Source organism: Mchenga conophoros, linkage group LG7 (assembly GCF_057382185.1).
Source record: "Mchenga conophoros isolate Kocher_MC1m ecotype Shallow Benthic linkage group LG7, M_conophoros_male_GT1.1, whole genome shotgun sequence".
Taxonomy (NCBI): domain Eukaryota; kingdom Metazoa; phylum Chordata; class Actinopteri; order Cichliformes; family Cichlidae; genus Mchenga; species Mchenga conophoros.
The window spans coordinates 60,642,470-60,650,716 of NC_140532.1; the positions used below are offsets into that span (position 1 = coordinate 60,642,470).

Here is an 8,247-nt window from a genome sequence, read left to right on the forward strand (position 1 = left end):
GGGGGCGACAGCTCCGTGTCCTGGGAGGGTGAGCTGCTGAGCTGGGAACGAGGTGGTGTGTCATTTGAAGCCTTATGTTTATTGCGACACAAGCAAACCAGAAAGAAGAGGCAAGCGATAACCAATGGGATGGCAACTGCAGGTATTAAAATAAACAGGATCTCCTTCCTGGGGTTTTCTTGTGTTTCATTCTTCTTCTGATAGTAATCTGTATTATTACATCATATATAAGTATATGTATGTATGTAGATATATATAGATAGATGGCTATGGATATAGATAAATAGACTTACATATATAAGTACTTATCTATTTCTTAGTCTATATTTCTTCTATTTTTGCATAGCATTATTGCTGTTAGGTATGCTGTGTGTGTTCATTTGTTCCTGCCTTGTGTACTCTGCTGCAGTAACAATTTGAATTTCCCAACTCTGGGACTAACAAAGGTTTTCTTATCTGAAATGTATCTAAACCCAGCTGATATCTGGCTACATTTTCTGCTGAGCATCCAAATCACACTGAAGTTTACACACTGTATAATGCCTGATTTCTTGTAAATATTTAGCGATGGCCTTATGAAATATATTTTGATAAAATGTTTATCAGGCCACAGTGAACAATGGAAAATAAACAAAATTAAAACAAATAATTAAAAACACTGAAAAACACTCAAAAATATATTTTTTTAGAGATGTCTTAACCTGGTTATGCTGTACCATCCAGACGTGTATGTGCGCCGGACCCGCGTGATTTGAGACTTCCTGCCATCTTTAGCAGGTAATAAACTCCCGCCAAAGCAAAAAGTTGCTCTGGGTGAATTCAGTCGTTGTTAATGAGTAAATTTTTAGTGTTTTTATTTGGATTGTTTTCTGGTTGTTTGTTGCACACGGACATGTTCACAGACGTGTTTTCGTGAGCAACACTGTTCATACTCCGAGACCGTAGCGGGAAACTGTTGGTTGCCTAGCAGCAGTTAACGAAAAGACCGGAAGTGACTGTGCTTCAACTAGAAAACTTTTGCGTTTATCCTCTTTTTCCCGAGTATCAGACAAACTCGTTTAGCAGCGTGCTTTACCTTTGAGTTAGCTGAACTTCTGGTGGTTTGTTGGTGGATTTAAGGAGGTTAAATGGATGAAAAAAAGTTATCTTTCAGCTAGCTCTTGTTGCGCAGATACAGCAATGCATGATGGGAAATTCTCCCGGTATTTGTAAAGCTAAATAACCTTATGGGGCTCTGTTGGAAACTGCTTCATGTGTATATATAAATAGTGTGTAGTCCCAGCTTCCTACAGGCTGTGTTTGTGTTGATTTTGAGATTGTGAGCACCGTGAGTGTGCAGGGTTTGTGTGTGAAAGACTGCCCCATACGTGAGCTGAAGAATTCATACTTACCTGGTAGGAGAGATACCATGATCACGAAGGTGGTTCTCTCAGGCCGAGGCTCAGCCATTGCACTCTGGCTTTTCTGACAGCCTGCGAATTCCCCAAATGTGGGAATCTCAACTACATAATTTCTGGTAGTGGGGACTGCGTTCGCGCTCTCCCCTCATCATATGTTGAAAGAGAAATGAGTGGAAATGTTTGCGCTTATTTTCAATGACGACGTCATGCAATCTTCTGGCTTCCTAACTACAGTTTTATCAGTGAGTCCAGGGTAAGCAGGAGAGGAGGAGGGGATGCTGTCTTATTTAAAAAAGTCTGTGCAGCATTTGGGAGGCCTGTAAACATTAACAAACACAACTTTGGATGGGGCCTTCAGCTGTAAAGCCACATATTCAAAAGACTGAAAACTTCCAGGAGACAGCTGCTTACATTGAAATGATTCATTAATGACCTCAGTGAACTGCTGTCTGTGATCTGTGTTGATTTCGACTGTGTAATTATTGTTGGGGATTTTAACATCCATGTGGACAACCCTCAGGACAAAGGGACTAAAGACCTGAGTAACACTCTGGGCAACTTTGGGCTGACTCAGCATGTAACAGAGGCCACACATAATAGAGGACACACTCTTGACCTACTGATCTCCAAGCCTGAGCATTTCAAACATTGCTGTGTCTGATGTGGGCTTATCTGATCATTACTGTGTTTTCTTTGAAAGTAAAATCTCAGCCCACACAAATATATCAACAGCAGTGATCACAAAACGGTGTATAACTGAAGACAGTAGTGAGATCTTTAACCAGGTCTTCCCATTAACACCTGACCTGTCCAAAGGTTCAGTCAATGAGCTCGTCAATAGCTTTAAGGCAAAACTGTTAAATGTAATGGATACTATTGCCCCCATTAAGGTGAAGGTTATCTCTGGAAGGAAAAAGTCTCCATGGAGAAACTCCACACTGGTGAAAAATGAAAAAAGAGAGTGTAGGAAAGCTGAGCGCAGATGGAGAAAAACAAACCTCCAGGTTCACTATGACATCTATAAAGAGAAACTTCACAATTATAATTTACAACTGAGGAGTGCAAGAAAGTCCTACTTCTCTGACATCATCACTAAAAACAGCCATAATGCTCGGGTCTTATTTTCTACAGTTGACAGGCTAACAAACCCTCCTGTGCCAGTGGCAGCTGAACTTCATTCGACCATGGCCTGCAATGACTTTGCCAAATTCTTCACAGACAAAATCCAAAAGATTAGACAAGCAGTTGGTACATCAACAGCAGATCCAGGATATGTACTGTGTCCACTGAAAAACTGTTTAAACACCATCAAAGAGTTTCACCCGATTAACAGCAAAGACCTGGAGGACATCTTAGGTCAACTGAACTCCTCCTCTTGCTGTTTAGATGTCCTGCCAACAAGTTTTTTCAAAAAGGTCTCAAAGACTTTAGAGTCAGACCTGTTACAGATCGTCGACTTTTCCTTAATGTCAGGTGTGTTTCCAGAACCACTAAAAACTGCTGTAATCAAACCTATACTGAAAAAGGACAATCTTGACAAGACACAAATGAAAAACTACAGGCCGATCTCAAATCTCCCATTTTTAAGTAAGATCATTGAAAAAGCAGTTTCTCAACAGCTCAATTACTTCTTAAAACAGAATAATTGCTACGATGCCTTCCAGTCAGGTTTTAGACAGAACCACAGCACTGAAACCGCTCTGACAAAAGTGTTTAATGACATATGTCTGAACACAGACAGTGGAAAAATGCCAGTCTTAGTTTTACTGGATCTCAGTGCAGCATTTGATACAGTTGACCACAACATATTACTCAAACGACTGGAGAACTGGGCAGGTCTTTCAGGAACTGTACTAAACTGGTTCAAAACATACTTAGAAAACAGGAAATACTTTGTATCAATAGGTAACTTCACATCTGAGCAGACAAGTATCACATGTGGAGTTCCCCAAGGTTCCATCTTGGGACCCCCTCTGTTTAACATCTACATGCTCCCACTGGCACAGATTATAAAGAACAACAAAATAAACTATCACAGCTATGCAGATGACACACAAATATATATCACAATGTCACCAGGAGACCGAGGCCCTGTACAGGCTCTTGGTAAATGCATTGAGGAAATTAATGACTGGTTGTGCCACAATTTTCTCCAACTAAACAAAAACAAAACTGAGGTAATAGTCTTTGGCGCCAAAGAAAAACGATTACAGGTCACCAGAGAACTTCAATCTATACATCTAAAAACCACAAACCAGGCGAGAAATTTGGGTGTAGTGATGGATGCAGACCTAAACTTAGAAAAACACATTAAGACAATAACAAAGTCAGCTTACTATCACCTCAAGAATATATCAAGGATAAAAGATCTGATGTCTCAACAGGACCTGGAAAAACTAGTCCATGCATTCATCTTTAGTAGGCTTGATTACTGTAACAGCATCTTTACAGGTCTACCTAAAAAATCAGTCAGACAACTACAGCTCATTCAGAACTCTGCTGCTCGAGTCCTCACTAAGACCAAAAAAGTGGACCACATCAGTCCAGCTCTGAGGTCTTTACACTGGCTGCCTGTCCGTCAGAGGATAGACTTTAAAGTTCTGATGCTGGCCTATAAAGCTCTGAATGGTTTAGGACCAAAATACATCAATGACCTCCTGACCCAGTATGAACCTTCCAGATCCCTCAGGTCATCTGGATCTGGTCTTTTATCAGTTCCCAGAGTCAGAACCAGACACGGAGAAGCTGCATTCAGCTTTTATGCTCCTTATATCTGGAACAAACTCCCAGAAAGCCTCAGATCAGCTGAAACACTCAGTTTATTTAAATCCAGGTTGAAGACTCATCTATTCTCAGCTGCATTTGAATAAAGCACCAAATCCACACTTTTAAGCTTAAATTTCAAAACTTACATTAACTACTGATTTTATCTACTGTTCTGATTTTATCTGTTTTGATTTTACATACTGCTTTGTTTGTTTGTTTGTTTGTTTGTTTGTTTGTTTGTTTGTTTGTTTGTTAAGTGGGTTAGAGCTCTGGGTAGCTCCCCAGCTGGGTCTAGACTGGGTCTAGAGAGTATTTTAAATTCAGGGAATTTAAAATAGAAAGTAGCTCGTCCACAGAAGGACTGGTAGCTCCCCTTACGATAAGGGTTCAGATCGCGCGAACAGGTGTGAAATGTGTGTGTTTAGTTAGTTAGTTTGTTTGCTTGTTTTAATCAATTTTAAATCATACTTTTTATTTGTTTTTGTTTCTAATGTCTCTCTAAAGCACTTTGAATCACCTTGTTGTTGAATTGTGCTATACAAATAAATTTGCCTTGCCTTGCCTTTGTTCAAAATCACTACCCTTTCAGCTTGTTCGTGGCCACCAACAGATTAGGTCTGTTATTTTCATGTTTATTTTGCCATTTTATCTGCATAAAGCTTTTAAGTAACTTCAGTTCTTTTCATAAATATAAAATAATTATTACTTTTTACATTTTTAACCCTTTAAACACCAGTTTGTTTGTCCACTGCGACTAGCTGGAAGACAACCTCAAATCTTGCAATTTTATATAATTGAGTTGCTACTGAAATTTCTTGTATTATTAATAGTAGAGTATGGGTCATGTAATTGATTCACATCAACATTGATTATAATGCATTGTTATTTTTGTGCAGAGAGAGCAAAAACATGAAAACTCCCTCTCAGCTTGTTCGTGGCCAAAAATGGCCACCCCTTGTTTACAACTACAAAATGCTATAAAATTCATATATATTAAGAAAAATTTCCACTTTTTTTTACTTGATTTTTTAGATTAGCATCAGTGCTGTTCATGAAAATCAAAATTTCATTCAAATTCAGAATTCTAACCCTTTAAATACCAGTTAGATCACATAATCCTAGGAACTCATAAATGGAAAAAATCACAAAACCCCACTTTTTTTCCAAATAAAACATGCAAACTGAATTATTTTCTAACCATGATGGAGGTTAGATGCATAGCAATAAGTAAAAGTATCAATGAGTTTTATGTATCTTTGTTTTTTTTGGTGCAGTAACAGAAAAACAAAAAAACTCCCTCTCAGCTTGTTCGTGGCCAAAAATGGCCACCCCTGTTTACGTTTACAAAATACTATAAAATTAATATATATTAAAACATTTTTCTACTTTCATTGACTTGACATTTCACACCTGAGCCTCAACTCTCGTGGCCCGGTATCAAAGGACTCACGGACCGGGGGTTGGGGACCGCTGATCCAGATGAAGACGTGAGCCAAAGATCCTTTAAGTTTCATCTGATGAACTTACCTTTTCCTACATATGAAAAATGATGTGGTGTGAAGTAAATCGGGTTTGTATATATGTAGCCTCAGATGAGCATGAAATTTCATTTTTGACCTGCTTAATAGCAGTCTCAAATATTAAAGTCTTGGTGTTACAAAATCAATTGACATGTGCAGCAGCTGAAATATGACACCAAAGGCCACTCTTAATACAGACAGAAGTCGGGTAGTCAAAAATCTCTTATTCTGCTTTTTGTATTCTGAACTTCTTGAGTGGACAGCCAACAATCCTACAAATAGACTAGAGGATGTGCTTGAAATGTTTGTTAAAACAAATAACTGGACCTTACTTGTTAAGCTCAATGTTCTGACTGTCACATGGAGTCTTTCAGGTTGTTTTACGTTTACTATCACAAATGAATGTTTTTTTCCCCTAATGAATATACATTTTAGGTCTAAAGTGTCTAAAATCTGCAGTTTTGGAATTTTTCATGTGGATAACAAAATTAAAAAACAGAAAAAAAACACTCCAAAAAAAAAAACAAGTGATACATGTCACGAAGGACTGACATAATTTGATTCATAAGACTTTATTTGATATTCACACACACCATATTAACGGTTTCAGATAGTTCATCAGCCATATTGATCAGTCTAAGGCAGGTGGTTTTGTATGCTGAATAAAAATCCTGTCGACAAACGTCAAATGTTACGTACGGTTCAAAATGACTCCCGTACAAGACTGTAGTAAGGTCTACTATTGACCAGTAAGAAACCACCACACTCACACTGCAATGGGGTCCACAAGATTTAGTTTTCTTCGTCCAAGTCAGACTACAGGCTGAAGACACAACTCCGGCCTGGAATCCAAGGCCCAAAGCCATGAACTTCTTCTTTTTGCATGTTGTTGTAAGTTAAAATCCTAATAAAACATCTAATTATATATTTACCTGCTGACTGCAAAACAGCCACCACACCTCCGGCTGTCACTTCTCCTCCATTAGAAGCTGCAGCAGACGACATCATGCCTGCAGCGCAGGAGCCTGCAGCTATTCCAGCTGAGTTGAAACCTGCAGCTCCCAGAAGAGCAGGAGCAGTGACTACAGCACCTACTGCAGGAAGACAAGACATGTATCAGACATGGATCGGGCTTTGATTCAAATTAGTTAAAGATAAATAAACTGCTTACTTGCTCCTGCAGCAGTACACACAGCTGTCACTATAACACAACATAAGAACACACATTAACATCTAACTGGGCCATAGCTCAGCACACAGCTGATCAAGGATTTAGATCAAGTAACTGAGCTACAGAGAAGACGGGGAGGCTCTACGCTACGATGGAGTTTTAGAGCCACAAGAAAAAAGTTGTTGATATGGACATTACTGTCCCACAACAAACTGCTATAATTACTGTTTCTGCTACAAAATTCCTTATTTAGATGAGTTAGTGAAACAAATTGATCAGCCATTGTGTGATACAACATTCAACCTCTTTATTGCACGAGGATGTAACCATCGATAACCTTGCATCTGTCCATTAGATCGTGGCTCAAGACTTGGCAGTTTGTCTTGTAATTGGAAGGTTGCCGGTTCAAGCCACGGCTCGGACAGTCTTGGTCGTTGTGTCCTTGGGCAAGACACTTCACCTACCGCCTACTAGTAGAGGCCAGAGGGCCCGATGGCGTGATATGGCAGCCTCGCTTCTGTCGGCCTGCCTCAGGGCAGCTGTGGCTACAACTGTAGCTTGCCTCCACTAGTGTGTGAATGTGAGAGTGAATGAATAGTGGAATTGTAAAGCGCTTTGAGGGTCTTGAAAAGCGCTATATAAATGCAATCCATTATTATTATTACCAGCCCTTTTTTGGTACAACCTAATACTTATCACCACACTGCGTTTATGAGCTAAAACCAGGGAGTTTTAGCTCATGAGCTAAAACTCCTGGTGAAAAGCATTTTAAAGTTGTGTTCTGGTTATTTTAGCTCATGTTTCCTTCTTGCTAAAACCAATTCTGAAGTACGGTTTCACCAACTCAGATGATATACAGTAGCAACCATGGCAGCTTGCCTTGAGACAGCTGTAATCTCCACATTTTGACTTTATTCTCAAAATGATCGATAATACCTTTCTTAACTTTGCCCTAATACTACATCGTATTATCCTCACTGCAGCACAGTTACATGTAATTGTTTCAGGAAGAAACACTTGGTTACTGATCATCAGGATGCTTCACAATGAATACATGTATTGATATGTATTTATGAGTTTTAGAGACAAAAATAAATAAATAAATAAGCAAATAGGTTTGTTACCTGCCCGGCTGTGATGGCTAAGGCTGTCACTGAAACACAAGAAAGAAAATAAAAGATCTCACCACAGCTCAGTCTGGAATAATTAAGACATTATCTGTAATGCTAGAATCATCAACTCATATAATGTAGAGATGATCTGAAAAAGGCAGCTGTATTCACACTGTATATACATAACACTATTTATACCAATTCCATGTGCAATACTCAACTGTATATACATAACACTATTTATTACATATTACTTATGTCTTGTATATTGTACATTT

At 38.9% G+C, this 8,247-nt stretch overlaps 1 non-coding gene across 1 annotated transcript; it reads left to right on the forward strand.

The window, feature by feature from the left end:
* The first annotated feature begins 1,383 nt into the window (after positions 1-1,383).
* Positions 1,384-1,547, forward strand: LOC146571383 (U1 spliceosomal RNA). Its single transcript, XR_014893457.1, has one exon. It is a non-coding gene; the product is annotated as a U1 spliceosomal RNA (small nuclear RNA).
* The last annotated feature ends 6,700 nt before the right edge of the window (positions 1,548-8,247 follow it).